Source organism: Copidosoma floridanum, unplaced genomic scaffold, assembly GCF_036245765.1.
Source record: "Copidosoma floridanum isolate Cflo_tuat_1 unplaced genomic scaffold, Cflo_Japanese_pri ptg000012l, whole genome shotgun sequence".
Taxonomy (NCBI): domain Eukaryota; kingdom Metazoa; phylum Arthropoda; class Insecta; order Hymenoptera; family Encyrtidae; genus Copidosoma; species Copidosoma floridanum.
Genome location: NW_028321889.1, coordinates 3,220,782 through 3,239,832, shown reverse-complemented (window position 1 = coordinate 3,239,832; position 19,051 = coordinate 3,220,782). Strand labels below are relative to the sequence as shown.

Genomic DNA, 19,051 nt, shown 5'->3' with positions numbered 1-19,051 from the left:
AATTTTTTCGCAAGAAATATATGAGAAAATCCACAAAAAATTTCCCATTTTTACCCCCATTTTAATCAAAAAAAATTTTTTTTTTTTGAGGCACACCTTCGAGATAGGGCTCATTTTGCTCGTTATTTGATGTACGTCATGCGCCGAAAAAATTTTTAACACGAGTTTCAATGAGTAAGACACCCTTTTTTCGCGATTTACATGCTGTTATCATATCTATACAAATCATCTATATAGATATAATTTTAACATGTTAATCGTGGAAAAAGGGTGTCACCTCCACCAAAAACCGTGTTCAAAATTAGTACATGACACTACAAGTAAACTGATCCCGGTTTTAAGGGTATGCCTCCAAAAATTTTTTTATTAATGTGGGTGACAAAAACGGAATATTTTTCGTGGATTCCCTCATATACACTCAACGGAACCATATTCACGACCTACGATGATTGAAATTCCCTATTATAAAAAACTCATGTCACGTTGATCAAATCAATAAGAAAATAAAGATTAAAATTTTTTGGATCGTGAATATGTCCTTTCGGTACCCGCGACATCGACAAACCATCCTACGAGGAGAGAAAAAAAAAAAAGCCACATACCGAGTTGTAAAATGTTCCCCCGAAACCTAGAACAGCCGCTTTTCAAACTCGTGAGTATACGTATTACTCACACAGACGCGTGCAAGAGCTTACCGTGCGTATACATGCACGCGAGAGTGCATCTCCACGTGCGCCCGTTGCACTTGCACTTGCGCCATCCCCTCCCAACGCCGGCTTGCTTCCCCTCCCGAAGCTCCGTGTCCCTACCCGCGAACTCCACGGAGACGACGTCGTCAACTACGGTCTGCGAAATTGTACGCCAAAACGCGCCTCTCTCTCTCTCTCTCTCCTTCGTTCTAGGTGGAAGGGCGGCCCAGGGGTGGCAAGGAGGAGGGAGAGAAAAGTCTAGCAGCGTTGGCGAGGATACGGCGCTGACGGTGGCGGCGGCGCTGCTGTATGCACTCACTAACACTATCTCTCTCTCTATACATGTATACACATCTTGTGAGTGAGCATACTGACTGGCTGGCGCGCGGCGTTTTCAGTCGCCGACGCGGATGCAGTTACGGGAGCGCAGCGCGAGCCTTAACACTATACGTCGTACATGCATTTCATGTACGAATATTTGCGTGTATATATATATACATAAATATATATATATATATGCGCGTGTGCGTGTGCAGGTATATTATGAATGTGTGTATATATTGATATATTAAACGCGCGATTAACAAAAAAAAAAAAAAAAAAAAAAAGAATGAGTAAATAATAATGATAATAATAGTAGTATTAGTAGTAGTAGAAATAGTAGTAAAAAAGTCACCGACGACTGCTCGAATAAGGCATAGTATTACGAGTGTATAATTGTGTTGTCAAAAGAGAAAGAAATTGGAGGAATAAAGAGGGGAGAAAAGAAAAAAAAAAAAAAAAAGAAAAGAAAAAGAAAAAGAAAGAAAAAAGTGCCGAAGGGTGCACAGACCGAGTGGAGTGTGAGCGTGTAGGATGATAATATATCATTGTGATTAAAATAATAGTCATCGCGGATAGTGTCAGCAGTGGATAGTGATGATGATGATGATGATGGTGATGGTAGTGACGGTGGTTGTGGCGATGGACAGTTCCGATAATAGTTCTGTATCCTCGTGAGTTTTTTTTTTTTTTTTTTTTTGTGGATACCAGCGATTGTTTGGGGACGACTGTTCGTGTATTGTTGTTTATCTTGTACACGTGCACCCTCCGCTTTTAAGATGAGGAGTAGTTCACATAGGGAGGGTGGGGTGAAGAAGTGGAAACGTTGACACAGTGCAACGTTGACGTGTAAGTGGGCTGATGTTGTTAACGGTTAAATTATTATTTAATTAATTTTCTTTCATCTATTTATGCACACGGTGAAAAGTGAATTGGTAGGACAGTGTGAGACTTGGCTGATAAATACTATCGGGGGCAAAATTTTCGCGTATACATGGACGGAAGAGGGGGGGAAGGAAATTTGGAGTGCCAGTGAAAATGAGTCGATACGACGATATGACGATGCGGGTGACAAGAGTGCGGTTAATTGTTCGCCGATCACACGTACAGCGTACACATTGATAAGAAGATAGTAGTTGGGGCCGAGATACGCGTAGCAAATATCTCACGCGTGCAGGTGCTTCATCGTTGTTTTTTTTTTTTTTTTTAATGCTTACTTTAATAATAGAAATTAGATGAATTAAAGTTTATTTTGCGATTAAACGATTCCGCGTTCAATGATTCGGTGATTAAGGAGGGAGGCGGGAGGTGTTTTCTTAATGTCGTTAATGTTTTTTTTTTTTTTTTTTTTTGTACACGAGGAAATTCACGAAATATGTCCCGTTTTTGTGCTCCGTTTTTTAAAATAAAATTTTTATTTGAGGTACACCTCCGATATAGGGCTCATTGTCATATACTGTGGGGAAAAAATCTTGAACACGGGTTTTCGTGAAAAAATTGCCACCACCACCGAAACAAGAGATTTTCCGAGATTTTTCCCCCACAGTGGAATGAGCTCTGTCTCGAGGGTGTGCGTAAAATAAACTTTTTAATTAAAAAATCGAGGACAAAAACGGGATGTATTTTTTGTGGATTTACTCTCACATGAGTAAAAGACCATGGGGTCTCACGCACGTCATTATCGCCGTCATCGCTTGAGTGAGTGTAAAATTTTTTGTTTTTCTCAGCGCTAACGCACATCGGCAACTAGTGCTTCGGGGGATAAAGTGCAGCAACATAAGTTGATTCAAAAACGAAACGAAGGCGGTGACAACGACACGGAAGCAAAGAAACGCCAGGAAGAGGATCATCGTCGTCATCATGGTTGTCAGTAGAGCCAACGTCATCTCTGGGTGACGTCGCGACACCGTAAGTGCACCATCGCCTCTTCTCGAAGAATGAGGGATCAAGAGGCCGGACAAGCACAACCGGCGGCGACTGACTGACGCGATATGCCGAGTTGGTCGTGCTACTGTTACTATAATTACTACTTACTGTGATAGCAAAGTAAACGCTGGTTGTGCCGGTATTAGTGGTTTAAACTGTTGGTGGTGGTGGTGGTGGTGAGAGCATCAGGACGAAGCTAGGTTGGAACTGGAATAGCAGTAGTAGCAGCATTAGCAGCAGATAAACGACAGTTTTTTCCCTATATTTCGGCGCTTCTCGTTGTTATAATTGTTGCAGTTTTTTTGGCACTTTTTTTTGTTTATGTTTTCGTTTTTTTTTGTAAAACACGGTGGTAGCCGTTGTACTAGTTGTTTTTTGGTGTTTCTGTTGTTCTCGTTGTTTGGCCGCTGTTGTGCGTTAAGCAGCTTGTGATCAACGAAGAAGAATAAGACGACGTCGACGAATAGAACGAATAATTCAAAGAAGGATTAATTGGCACTGGTGATATCTGCGAACCAGCGACGGCAGCCGGTGAAACGAGTGAGTAACTTATTCTTCTCAACGATGAAATTTTTTTTTTCCGTGCACTAAAGCAATCGAAAAATGAAGTCGTACTTTCGGTGTGTGTATTTAAAATTGCGTTTTTATAGATTTGTAACTATACTGCACGCTCGAGGAGGTCTAGTTGAAAAAAAAAAACAGAAAAAAAATTCGTGAGAACGTTTCAACGTTTTTCGACATTTCGCTTATCGCGATCGGGGAAAAAATGTATTTTCACACGAGTGACATCACCCACGCTACCACACGCATTTTCATTTCTCTAAAGTTGACTAATTCGACTAATCTAACTTTAGAGAGTACATACACGAGATATTCGCCCCAATGTGTGTCGTCTTTTCTAAGACACGCCTCACGAAATTCAACGCCATTACCGTCGTCGTTGTCTGACGTTATCATATCCCCTTCTCGCCTTGCGTAAACACAAACGTTGCGCGTCTAGACAACTCCACGCCCGAAGCAATGAAAGATGCGCTTGCATTCCTGAAAACTACACCCGCACAGGAGAAAAAAGGGAAATTTTTAATTCAAACAAAAGGGTCATGAAGTCTCGTGTCATTGATCGGTATGGATCTTTATGTTGTGGCACAGTGTTGTCAAATACCAATGTGCCTGATCCAATGGAATTTTAATCTGTGCGGCTAGATTGATGTAGCAGTTATGATTTTTACAAAACTGCCCTACAACGGGGGAAGCGGAAAAGCCGGGCTTTTTCTCCACGAGCACGTGGCTTCACGGAAACCTGTCGCGTTACGATTTGTGTTCCTTTTCCTCCCTCTCTCTAGCTGGATCCGTGCCAGGAGCAGCAGCATATGAGGGGGGGGGGGGCTCGCATCCCGTGCATGTGCGCGCTTTCGACAAGCTCGCCGGGAAATATGGCGCGGTCCTGTTCGTTCGGAGGGTATTGGGAAATAAAATTTTCCTACGATTTAACCAAGCCATAGGATGGCACTCCCTCCTACACTCTAACAGAACGTGTGCTCGACCGTGGTAAACAAAAGCAACGAAATGCGCCGGGGCTTGTAACAAGTCCGAGGGAATCCTTGTTGTGCTTGTTGCCCAGGTTGGATGCGAATCAGTGTCGATTATATTTATTTTTCCAACTGAGGGTACTGGTAGTCTTCGCTTTTGTTAAGTATGACTTCAGATGAAAAGTTTGGGTTTGCTGTATCGATGCAAAAGTCTTTTTGGGGAATAAATACATATGGTTTGAGTGCACCTAATTTGTACAGAAAGGCAATTATACGTATAAAATATTTGAGATTTTTAACAATTTGTTTATAATCAATCGATTGTTATTAGAGTACGTGGGCATCAATAAAGTAAAAAACGAATATTTTCCCATAACTTTTCAAGATACCGCAAATAGTTAATGATTGTGATAATTGCATCGATTACCTGATGACGGTCTGGACGAAAAAAAGCTCAACTCAGATTTCGCCATCCAAAATAACATGGAGAAATCTGTACTGGCCTTTTTTCGTCTATTAAACCACTTCGTGTTCAAAGTTATCATTTTTTAAGTAATTCCGAATGGGTTTAAGCAATCAGCTCTGTTTTTTTTAATTAAAGCTGAATCTGCACAGTACATAAAATCATGTTTTTCCACTTATTATTTTAACCCTCCCACCACATGGTGTTATTTATAAAATATTGTTTGATACTCATGTGCATGCGTGTTGGTGCATTGGTTAACATTTTTTGTAAACATTTTTAATGAAGTTTAACCGAGTACTGCGCACTTGCCGATACTGTGCCAATTCATCCCTCAAGATAATTTCTTTCTTTATCGTTTACTTCCTCTTGTGTACCAGTACTCCACATTTTGATATTGACTTTAGTTTGCGCATATTTAAGAACTATCGCGAATGTTAAGGATTTTGGTTATGTCGAACTACTTACTGTTCGTTTTCGATAATTCGTCGTTCTTAAAACAGAATCGTAATTTTAATTTTCATCGCGTTCAATGACAGTATTACTCAAATCGAGCTTTAAAACTTTTTACTCTTTCTATTTAAATAAATAACAATATTACACTTTGTTTCACAAGTTTACCTTGAACGTGTACGTGTATTTATTAAGATAAATAACTGGTCGTCCTCTTTCAATAACATGTGACTCCATCTTTATTAAAATAGGTGTTAAATTCGACAATAATTTATAAATGGGGCTTATCGATTAAAAACCAATTCGATAATTTATTTCTTTATAACCACCGATTTGACAATTTATCTCTAACCGCCAATTTGATAATTGTAATTAACATAGTGTAGTAAACAAGGGGGAGATGGTTTGTTGAATTTTTTTAATTTAAAAATTACAAAGGTTTAAGGTTGTATTGGGGTAGTAAAAACAGTCGAAAAAATTCAGTTGAAAAACACTCGCAACACTCAGTGGAAGCTCTTCCGGAAATCGCACCAAAAGCTTATTGGTAAACGCACAACGGAAGGAAGTGCAGAGCGCAATTTTTTTGCGAGATAAGTCGTCGATAAGCCATCCGAGTACGATATGTAGCAAAACTCTGGCCAATTAAATCGTTCCTGAGAAAAACTACGTCTTGCTTAATTACCTTCGGGAAAAAGTGATAAGGTCCGAAGGATTTATCACTCGGACGGATTAGCTACGAATATGAATGACCTACTCTGGATGCTTCTCATACTTTTTTTTTTCCACTAAGCGAGCAGCTGAATCATTATTGCTTGTTTAGTTAAATAAAGAAACAGACGAGCGAAAAATTGGTATCGGATCGTTGTGTTTACTCTTTCGATACGGAATCGATGGCAAATTCTGTTTTTTTTTCTTTTTCTGAGCAAAAGTCTTACTTATCGTGTGTCGGGGGATTTTTTGAAAATTTGTACTTTTTGTTTGAAATATGATTCTTGCGCACGTAGCGTGGACGGTTTTTCGAGTAAATAGAATTGAAAAAATGTATTGAATGGAAATAATGTGAAACGCAATCTATTTAAAATTGTTTGGAGTAAAGTTAGCAGTGTAAAATTAGTGATATCTTTTCAAGCGAATGCATTTATCTGTGTAATATGCTGTATTCATAGCACTGGAATTTTTCTTTAACCTAATGAGAATTTTCTTCACAAAACGATGAGATATTTTTTTAAGCGTCCAGTGTGCAAAACTTATCTTTTCATAGTGTTGTTACGTAGTAACTTGGTACTTGTTAAGGATAAAGATTATCAAGATGAAATTATTACTCATATATTATTCAACAAAAAAACAAAACAATAAAAAAAAAGATACAACAATTCTTAGACTCAATTAAAATACATTAATCGAATAAAAAGCTGCAACGAGCAATTATTATCGTACTTTGCCAAAAAGAAAATAGACAAAATTTTCCGATCTTATCAGCAAAGTAGTTTGCGAGCACTGATTCGCACATAAACTCCATCTCGTTAAAACCGCATCCCGAAAATCATGTGATCGATGGAAATTTCAAGGCTACTGGATATAACATGCATGTTTTTTCCAGGCGTTAAGAAGCGCGAATATGTACTTATACATAAATTAAAAGGAGTACTGTATTTTGCTTCCTCTCAGAGAGGGCTCACCCGAATCACATATCTTGATAATGTGCTACAAATATGTTTTCTGAAATTGAGAAATGTGTGAGCGCGCGCGTGTGTTTCAGAATCCTGACAACCGAGTTTGATGTGACGTAGTTTATTTTTGTTTGTTTTAAGATTCTTATTACGGATAAAAAATAAATTTTTGGGTTTACGTTTTTTTTTTTTTTTTTTTTTTTTCATTTTCCTTTTATGGATTATTTAGGTTAGATTTTTTTTTGTAGGGATAATTTTTTACCTTTTTTGGCTGTATTAAGATATTTTAAGTTTTAAATCATAAAAGAAATTTTTTTTTCTGTCGGCTGATCATCAAACAAACGGAGATTGGACAATGTTATGACTAGTCTACCTTTTTTAACAACTAAAACAAAATAATAAAGTTCAGACGCAATAAAAAGTTTATTCAGTTCACATTAAATTGGCGTTGGTTGAAAAAAAATGTTAGAAAATATTTACGAGAAAGCTTTGTATGAATAAAGTGGCAAAGTTGTTTGCTTCCTTCAAAAAGAATCTTTGCAATGGACGAATAATCACGTAATGAAATAATATGATGTAAAATATAGAATTTCAGTATAGAGTAATCTAACAAAAACAATGTCTGCGCGAGCGGGCGTGTGTGTGTATGTAATCCATTATATCTCATAATGCAACTCAACTGATTTAAGTAGATATTGACCTCCTTTCTTTAATCTCTCTATATCTGACAACGCTAAAAAATAAAATTTCTATATCGTCTATTCTTTTTTTAATTTCAACTTTATCGGCTTTAGCAAATAAATTTTTTTCAAATCGTTCAAGGATATTTTTTAATTAAAAATCTGAAAGATAATGAAATTTTTTACAAAAATACATATGACTAGATAAAATTGAAAAAAATTATGAATGTAGATTTGCGTGGGTGTAAATAGACGCAAGTATAAAAAATGGATATGCTTGTGCGTGGATGAACATAGCTGTATGCGTCATCAATATCTCAGGATTCTCTGGACCAATTTTTACCAAAAAAAGATTTTTTTATTTGTCGAGATACCTACGGACGTTAAGAAAAATTGAATTTCATCGGACTTTGAAAATCGATGCTATTGAAAAAGTTAGATACCTACATATAAAAAATCATTAAAAAAAAGACCGGGATGAAAAAAAACTAGGATTAACTCAATTATTATTATGGTTTGTTAAAAATTTCTAATTATTATAAATTGATAGAAAATTGATATTTACAATGGATAGAATTAACACACAAAAATTACGAAAAAAAATATGAGGAAACTTTAATAAATTGGCAGTGGTTTTTTTTTGTTCGGTTGTTTCTCGATAGTTTCTCGTAAACTTGCTTTTGCAGGGCTTCTGACTTTTCTAGATTAGCAGTATAGGAGAGGAGTGATGTAAGTACACTGATTGCGAGACAGAACTACGTTTGAAGAATTGAGCTGTTTGTGTTGTAGTTTGGTGCGTAGGTTGGCTGTGTGGTAAAACTAAATGTAATTTTTGTTTTTAATTTTCTTTTGATAATTCACAAAAAAAAGAAAAAAATAAAATAAGATGATCAATGTCGCAGAAATGAGGTCTTTTTCAAGATGCAACGTTTATGTGAAGTAAATAAAAATAAAGATACCACTAAGGTTTATACTAAGAAAAAATAACTAGCTTGAAATTTTTTTTTTAATAATTAAAATAATAACTTTGAACAATTTTTTTACATGTACGCGTAAAAAAAATTTTTTTTATTAAATTATTTCATATGACAAACTGGATAACTTGTTTGTTTACAAAATAATTCGAAAGTAGCCTGGGAGTAGCCTGGAAGCCTTAAGAGGTAAGTTTGAGAAATTGAAATTACATGTATAAGATAATAAACATTTGGTTTATTTTAGTAGGATCATTGTACTTCGAGATGAGGACGTTTTTTCATGTTATTAAAAATAAATTTAAACATCAGAATAGTGATAAACAAGGCAAAGCACATCAAAAATGTATTACTCCCGAAAAAATGTAACATCCTAGATAAATCCTTATTCAATATTTAATCGTTCATATCATCGTGTTAATAAATTCGAGGGATTACTGATTATTTATCATTACTTATCTGACAAGTGATTTCTAACCATCGTATGTAAATAAAAATAAAAATCGGAAAAAAATTAAAACCAATCGACGAGTATACATGTGTGCATACAGAGAAAAGGCAATTCTTGCGCAACACTTTGTTTCCCACGAATGCATACAAAAGGAACGCGCGAAAAATGCCATGACACACATGTTCATTTTTGCAACCTTAAATTACACGTGAAAAAAAATGTGTAGTCTCCGAGTGCGTACACAAAGAAACTTCTATCCTGGGAAAAAAAGGAGAAAAAAAAGCATAAAATAGAAAAAGGAGGAGAAAGAAAAATCAAAGTCTCGAGGAGGTTGATTACAGAAGTGAGAAAATTCGCGAAAAACGACAATCAGTTGGTTACTCGCAATTTCCGCCAGGAAAAAAAAAGATTGGCAAGCATGTCCTTGACCCGGCGAGTCGCTCTTGTCGCTGCCCCCGGCATCGACATCGTAAAGCAAAACAGACACGAGTCCATTTACGTTGTGTAAACGCATGAGAAAAAAAAAGTCCTACTATTGCGATAACGAGGATACATATACATATGGAATGAGCTCGCGGATTTCGGCCATTTTATGAGTCTATTTCGTTTTTCTCGAAAAAAGGTGCATACGCTCGTGAGAAGTAACACAGAATTTTTCATTCTTTTCGACGAGGCAAGCGACGAAAAATCAGATCTTATCACGCACCGATTCTTTATTTGTATTTCCAGTGCATCGCAAAATTTTTATCATCGCCAAGCAGATAGTAACTGGCTTTTGCGATTTTTATCGGTCAGCTTGATCCATGTTTTAGGTCGAGATGTGCTTGTGATACGGCGCCTAATGTTCGCAAGAGCGGCTTGTTCATTGTTGATTACAAGCATGTAAGTTTTTTTTTTTTTTTTTTTTTCAACTACCTTACGACTTCAATTCAGCTATTTTTTAAAAAGTGAGGAATAATTTATGTTTGTTGTCGTTATAGCAGTAAATTTTTTAAAATTTAAGTTTAATTGTTTTCATTCGAAATTTGTATTGAAATATTTATTAAGACTAGAAAATATATAAGAGTTACAAATTGTACAAAAATGACTTTAGCTTGATGAAAAAAATTAACGAAAAAAAAATAATATCGAACATTCATAGGTAGATCTCGGTAAGAGCAGAATATAATTTGAGTCAAATGACATTACAAAATGTCTGACTAATCAAGGTGAGTTACTACTTAAATTAGACGCCTCGAGAGTGATTAGCATCAATATTTTTTTACAAGCTTATCTCACCAACCAAGAAGCATCTCCGAGTACATAGCGTAGCATTGGGTTTCGTCAATGATTTCCTGTGACATGCAATTTTTATTATTTTTTTACCGTACAAAAGTTTCAAGCCGCACATAAATTAATTTAAAAAAAAAATAATAATAAAAAAAAATAAAAAAATCAATCGCTTTAAACGATTGATTTTCAGCGCACAAATCCGCCGAGACAAAAAAAAATAAATTGCGCAGCATCTTCAGCGCACGCACGCGCAAGTACGACATTGCCCATCTTCCAAGTGCACCGCAGTCGCTTTAGAAAGCTGAATTCGCGGACGTCCATTCAGTAGGTTCAAGTAGAAAATTTGGTACGGACTCGATTTAGGCCGCGACAACTACACAGGAGGGAGGGGGGACGCTCGCGACCGTGTCGTAAATTTCCTGAGGACGAAACTTTCCTAAAACGACGGCGCATCTTCTGTCAAGACTCGAAGAGTTGGCATGTATCTAATTTTTTTTTTCCAAGTTTTTGAAGCAAAACGTTTTTCAATATCGTTTGAAAAGATATATTTTTTCTAGATAATGACGAGATAATGAATATCAAAGTAAAATTTTTTTGGATAATGTGTTTTGAAGAGCAAAATTTAAAAACGATTTCATTATACCACTCAGCTATAAAACCGTTGCACCTTGTTACTGCACTCCCCAAAGGTCTGGCGTGATACCCATTCCAAAATGAAAATCCCAAGCTAAAAAGGAAGCAACTGGTTAATCGAGGGCAAGATCCACCCGAAGCTCAGCAACAACTCTTTGAAAAATTGAAAGAGCGCCTAATCGAGCTTTGACCCAGCCGTGTTTTTTTTTCAAAAGCTTTTTCTACAAAAGCTCAAACAGCAGAAACAAAATGGACAGAGAGATCGAATGCCGCAAAAAAATCGCTACCATATTTATAATACCAGCATCACCTTCCGGCTGCTATAGGTACCCTTCCGAACGAAAAAGACCGCTAATCTCGAAATTGCGTGCCAACCAGCGTTACTGTACAGTTGAAAGCTTTCGACTCAAGCTCTTAGTCTTCCACTCCAACGCTTTTCAATGATCCTTTTGAGCTGTTTTTTTTTTCGGCTGTGCGTTTGGAAAATTACTTCCTTTTGCTCGTATTTTTTCAGATAAATCCATGGGAATTTGTGACGGCATCTCGTTACTCTGTACTGCTAGACTTTTAGTTTGATTGGGCCACAAGTAAACAACAAAAAAAAAAAAAATTTACTTAGGTGACTTTTTGAAAACTACGGGCGTAAAAGCTTGAAAGGGGGGAGGGGCAATAAAGCAATTTAAACCTGATCGACTACAAGGAAAGCTACTTCCCATTTATGGACTCCCGACCTACATCATTTTGTAGCTGTGCCTTCGACTTCTACAGTACATATATCGTTATAACTCATTACATTTTGTGAATTTTTTTTTTTCTTTTAAAATTAATTCTTAATTTTTTAAAACATTTTTCATCGCTCGAATGAAGAATGACACGCTCAAAACTTATTGGACAACTTAATTAAAGATCCAAAAAAAATTGTTTTGTCGTCTTCTAACCTCATAATAGCACCTCCACCGTTTAATTTCGGGTTCCCAAGCGGAAAAATAGAATAGTAATAAACGTAACGTACTATTATTATTTTATTGGACTAGACTAGCTTTTTGGTCGCTGAATCTAAATATTTGGTCAGAATTAACATACCAGGTCTAATAGAAAAGTAACCTAATACAAAGAGGTCTAAGAAAGGTCTAATACAAAAATGTTTATTATATTATCTAACGCTTTTACAGTCAGCAGAACCTGACATGTTACTCATGATGAAAGCTTTCTAGACCAAAAAAAATACTTACTTTTTTGTGGCTCTGTATGCAATGATCGAGTAACAGAAGAAAATAGTATGGGCTACTTGTTCCCCAAATTCAGTTTATTACCGAAACAGTCGTAAAACATACTGTGAGAAAAAAATCACTTTAACCAGCCCACGTGAGTTTAAGTTTAAAAAACAAAAAAAACAAAAAAAAAAAAAAAAAAAAAAAACACTACAAAAACCTGTTAACCTCAAAAAGTCGGAAAGATCGGGAAAAAACTACTGTCGTTTTCAACGAGCTTGACAATAATCCAAAGAACAAAGTAAAACAAACGAATAAAACAAAAAAAAAAGTTAGCAACAGCTCACCAGCACAAGAACAATCGAGTCAAAGTAGGTTGTATCGATACAAAAGCAAGAGCGCTTCGCAGGACTGTCGATCCGTCCTTCCGACGTTAACGCGCCGGCATCTAACTAACACAGACCGCTGTTGCATGGATTTGAAAGAGCTTTTAACAACAACAACAACAACAACAGCAACAAAAATGACGACGACAACGATATAATACCGACCTAAATTCGCGGGGGCATTCAAACAGCTCCTGTCACCGCGAAATGGATATAATAGAGGCGCGACTGACAGAAACTGACGTGCCGCCTCGTATCATCGAGTGTACCCATTCAACGCTCGCCTACCTGTACTCCGCCTTTGGGATTATGTGTATGCATTGTCTGTCTATATTGCAAGAAAGACATGGAGGAGGATGGATCCGAAAATCGCTTGTGCGACGACGATGTTGTTATTGCGTAAACTTCGAGGTTTCGAGGAGGGAAGTGACCGCGTCACGTTAACTCATAAAAAAAGGTTACCGTCACAAATAAATTATTTATTTGCTAATATTTATGGTGGGAGATTAAAACATGTTCATTAACACAATTTAAAGTTAATGAACGGTTTTTCTTGCACCCACTCAGTCGGCACTTAATCTTTGTTGGAATCAAGAGATTTTTTAGTTTTTTTTTTCATTAAAAAAAAAAAAAAAAAAAAAAAAATCTCTCTTGAGAGCCTAGAAGTTTCAAAGAGTTCTCAAATATTTTGACGCTACCATTATGAGTTATTAATCATATTTTGTTTTGAAGCGATGAAAATCAGATTTTTTGTGTAAATAACCATCGTAATACTATCAATTAATATTAGTTCTATTATAATAATGCAATTTATTGCGTAATAATACCTACATCTTTATCTGAAAATGATATAAAAGTTTCAACGATTATATTGAATATTGACGATGAAAAAAAAAGTTGTATTAAATGATCACTTTTTTCAAAAAAACGTATGATTTTTTTCGTACTTGAAAAATCATAAGTACGTTTTCCTTTCCTGAGTCATTGGAATTAAAATCCATGCAATCGTTACATGATGTTTATTTCCGTAATAGCAGTGGGTAGTCGCACTAATTTTTCGTTGCAATTGTTCATAGTACGAGAAAAGTCAATAATTCTTACAAAATAAAGTCGAAAAAGCAATGCATAGTGTGTAAAAAAACAGTAAAAATATGAAGAATAATCAAATAGTGTTTTCGATATTGAAGTGGTCCATTGATATCATTTTTAATCTTTTATTACGCATTAGCACTAAAAGCACTTTTCGAGCTAAAAAATACAAAGTTAAAAATTTTTTTTTCATCATGTCTGTTTGTTGAAGCAAAGCTTCTTACGCGCGATTCTGGAGCTCAGAGATATGTGAAATTGAATCGAAAGATGTAAAACTAGAGACATGATTTCCCTACTCCACTCAGTGACCACTAAACCAGCACACGCATGGATATAGATGCTTGAGCATGTGTATAGCTATCGGTGCTGCCGATACTGCAGTGCTGCATAGTGGGCGTTGCTTATTGGATTTATTCGAAGTCAGTAATTCGTAGGAGCTCGGAAGTGATCGAGTCTCACCGTCTCGGAGGCATCCCCGCCTCTACGACCACCCATCATACGTATCTCATTATTATATAGTAATGCAGCTGTTACTTGCTGGCTAGTGTATATAGTTGAAACTTGCACACAGTGTGCTACTCCAGCAACGATAATTTTTCTCTGATTCAACTATGTACTTTGTATAGTCAGTCATTCTATCATTTTTATTCTTTACGTTTATATATAAAAATAAGTTTCATTTTCCCTACCTCGGGGCGTTCTTTGTGACATTTGAAAGTTTATTGCGTACTCATTAGAAAAAATGGTGTTCAACACATAATCGACATCCAATCAGGGCTGCCCTTTCGTCCCTCGGGCCGAAAAATAGTCCCGATGATGATGGCGATTCTGTGATGATAACTACTAATTATGTATCATGACACTGAAAAAAAAAAAATCTCGAGAGAGAGAGATCTCAGAACCTCTGACAGAAGCAAAACTGCATCATATATGTGATTATCGAAACATTAGCTGACATTAATTTTAACAATAATATATTGATTGACAATCACACACACTCATGGTACAAGTGTCTCAAAATTGTTGGCTAATGTTTTAGTATACACTATTTGATATGGAGTATTTGGATATTTTTTGAAGTACAAAGTATTTAACATTGAGGATATATTAACTAAAATTGTAAATGCGTATTAAAAAAATAATATTTAAAAAGTTCATGTTCAATGATTATTGAAATATTTACAGTGCGTGCTGAACATCACTGATCAATGCAATTTTACAAGCGCTATTACCGTTTTTTTGTTATGAATTTTGTTAAATATTAAAAATGATTGAACATAAAATGTTTGAAAAATAAATTTTAAAATATAGAGTTGATGTGTCTTAATTTTTGTATATACTTTATTTATATCAGCCCATACTTTTTTCACTGATTCTAATTTTTATGCCAGGAATGAAAATATACATATTTAAAAATATTAAAACACTAATATAGGAAGTAAATCAACTAAAATTAGTTGTTTAGTAAAAAAAAACGAATGCTTTTAAGAAGGAGTTCAAAATTTGAGGTGTAGTTAAGGTGAAAGATAACTTTTCATTTTACTTTATTTTTTTCTATTTATAATTAAAATGTTTAAGAAATATTCAACTAAAACTACAAAGACGTACGTATCGTAAATTCTGTATAGAGAATTCAGCAAATGTGCTGTGACAGTAATACCTCATTTGCGCAAGGTGCCTAGTCTCCCTTGCGTAAATCAATACTAAGGGAATTTTTAAAACCAATCGACAAAACAATAGTCAATGCACCCGAACTTCATACAAATTAATAAATAAATTTAAAAAACTAAGACTATCGATTAACAATTCTCTTATAAAATTGTGGGGGAGCTGTGGGGGGCATCTAAAAATGGAGGCGCTGTGGGGATATTTGGGGGATTGCATAAAATTTTATTGGCTGTGGAGGGATATTGAGGAGGCTTATCGTCCGCCCACCTAAATAACTAGAACATCGGAAGATATGGTGTGTGTATTGGTTTCAACGCATATTCTCGTTAAAGTTATTATCAGATAATATTTCGTTGACCAAATATGTGAAGCAGCTTCATTTCCGTCTGGGGTCTTGAGACCCTCACGCAGTTTTTTTAAAACAACTGTTACAGATTTTAATTTATACTAATAGTTTATTACCTCGTGAATTTTTTTTTTTTGATTTTCAGTAGCTTTCATTCGGATACCTCATGTAATTTTGGATTTACGTATTTAAAAAAAAAAAAAAAACACTGTACTATGTGTATTATAATGAATAGAAGAATTATCTATCTATAGTCCATTGACACGGTACGTAATTTGAATAAATTACCTCCCAACTCACGCTTATTTTGCCAGTTTTGTGTACCACGAACGAGAGTACGAGTAATGCAGTTAAAAACTTAAACTACTATACAAGCTGCTTGACATAGTTTTTGAGTGCTCGCTTGCACGCCGCTTTTCTGGTGTTACAAGACTTCAGACAAGGGCTTTTGAAAGACTTTTTTTTTATTTTCAAAACAAGCGTTTCTCAGGACGAATGTTTTTCTCCAAATTTTGTTTCACTGCGATAATTTTTAAAAATTCGACTACCAAGCTCTTAAGCACTTGGAAACAAAATACTAAACTACTTTTCGAAAAATGGATCGCCTTATCAATACACACCCATCTCTCAGAGAGACGCATCCCTTAAACCGCAGAGCGAAAAATCAACCAGATTTTATCAAGCATCCTTATTCGTTCCCTCCAAATATTAGATAAACCAAGTGTTCTGGCCAAAGACAAGATTGTTCAATAAACAGCGCAGTACTTTGACTGAACGAACGAAGGGAACAGAGTAGAAGACGCAAAGTCACTGTTGTACGAAACAAGAGCGAAGCAAAGATGGTCAAACTTGGAAATTCACACCGAGAGAAAAGAGACGCTATCTTAGCGCTCCACTTTGTGGGCGTACACAATAACCCGCACAGAGCGAGGGAGATAACTCTCTTCACCTCGACTCACGTAACAGGTAGGACACACCAACCACGCTTATTCTCTTCGTGGGACGATAGCTCTGTGTGTTCTTGCTCGTCCGCTTCCTTCTTCCCGAGCGGGTCTTCTTGAGATTGATCTGGGCGAGGCTGGGACCGAGAGCTTCCAGGTACTGTTGGGCGATTGGTTTTCGTATACGTGTGTCAGACGAGAAGGAAAGTGCTGGAATTTGATATCGCCTAAGAAAAGTTGTCAAAAACTTCTGATGAAGAATATAACCATTTTTTGTGTGAGGATACAAATTTATACACCTGTTTGTCGTTGACTGTTGCATTTTACGTAAGCATTTGTATGTAAGAAGTTAGAAATAAAGTTTATTAAGAAACTTAAAATTAATTAACTATTTAAATCGCTCGGTTTAAAATGTTATTTAATATCAATTTAATAATAACATTAAAGAATCATTCATCAATTTTATGTGATCCAGAAATTGTATCGTGTAGTCGTAAGTTTAGGTCTGACCAAATACGGTCCTTTTCTACTTAACCGTGTTTAGAAAGACGTAGAATACCTGAGGAGTAACCTCATTGTGTCTAATGATTTCTGTAAATTATTATTTGATGTTTATCAATCAAAGACCAATTTTTGAAAAAAAATATATTAAAAAACTATGCATGTACATGTATTTATTTGTTCCTACACATATTAATTTTTTCAATTTCAAAGTACATTTTAGCAGAAAAATAATTGATTTCTTTATCATCTACGTATAATTTAGCACGTAATAGGCGTATCTAAGAGAAAACCTAGCTACTTAACGTGCAATTTAACACACTTGTATTTGCGTGAATTGTGTAGGTATTATTTATTACAAGGAAAGTGAGAGATGCAATTTAGCCTGTACGTACACTCGAGGAACCCTAACATTTGTTGAAACGATTTAAAATATGACGTGTTAAGTGATAGTAATTATTTATAATGTCATATGTTGCACCATGTCATTGGCCGTATGCTGGCAAATTATTCCGGCAGATCAAAAAAATTATCTGGGTTTACGCAAGTCAACTTATATGTTACAACTTGGGGAAAGAAAAAAAGTAAAAAATAAAAAATAATAATTATAATAATAATAATAATAATAATAATAATAATAATAATAATAATAATAATAATCGAAACGAAAAAGTACGGAAACTTAAATATAATTAATCACATGGCCAGTTTTGAGGACGAAAGTCTCGTGCATGGTTCAGTCTTTTTCACCTTACAACTAGAATTACTGGAAGAATTATTTTTTCTTCAAAAGTTGCAAGAGTGTTAATAAAGCTGTTGGTTTTATTTATTAAAAAAATTTATGTCTGAAATCAAGTAACAAATATGTTATTCATTAAGTTTTGACGAATTATTTTTACTCTTTACTAGGTATCATTAATTATAAAATGAAAACATTAATGGTACTTATTTTTATTATTTGCAATTTTTCAATTTTCAGAATAATGAGATTAAGGCTTTAGTATTATATAACTTAATCTACCTAAAAATACGTTCCACGAGAATTATTCTCTGTAAGATTGTTCAAGTCTTGCATAGTAAAAAAAAAAAAAGGAAAAAGTTAAAAATCTGAAGTGTATGTAATTTTATAAACATCCAAGGATGAAAAATTCGAAACAGCAATTTTTTACTAACCCCAAATACAGACTTTTCTTATGCATTTGAAAGTAATTTTTCAACATCACTCTCATCGATGTGAAGGAAAAAAAAAATCAACGATTTTATCAACAACTAATAATAAAAATTACACTCCACCCTTTAAAAGCAGCCAACCCCACAAGCGCAGCATTAGCGGTAAAAAATTGAAGCTGAGCCTTTGCTCCAGCAGCACAAGCTGAGCACTTTTCTTTCGCAACATAATACGATAACAAAGTTAACGATCTCCTCTTTCCTACCTCAAGGCTCTCCTAGGGAAGAATCTCTCGAGCTTTTAATTTTTTCCATACACCAACGGGCATTAAAAATCCCTGTTTGCTCGTATATAAAAAAAAACACACACACACACACCACCTTATCAGCTACTGAAAAAAATTCCCACAATAGTTGTCTATCATTTTTTGACAAAATAATACAGTGATAATAGAAAAACGAAAATCTCACTAGCACCGCTAAGCGTTCCATTAATTGTAACCCGATCGTACCCTTCTCCTTTGGTTAATTAATTTCAACCTTAACGTTATAACAGTAACCGGGATAGAAAAACCAAGAGAGTGCCACAGCTGCGCGCATGGGTGCACATATAGTGGTGGGGGTAGTGCTCTTTTCATTAAAACCGCGCTGTTAATAAAGTACGTGAAAAAGAGACGAAGGCGG

General features: G+C 35.4%; 1 protein-coding gene across 1 annotated transcript in view; it reads left to right on the top strand.

Moving 5' to 3' along the window:
* The first annotated feature begins 2,400 nt into the window (after positions 1 to 2,400).
* The window catches only part of Eip93F (Ecdysone-induced protein 93F), a 90,398-nt gene continuing 73,747 nt past the window's right edge, over positions 2,401 to 19,051 (top strand). Inside the window, exon 1 of the mRNA XM_089590599.1 lies at positions 2,401 to 3,476. The gene's annotated coding sequence lies outside the window, so the exon portion shown is untranslated. The remainder of the gene's footprint in view (positions 3,477 to 19,051) is intronic.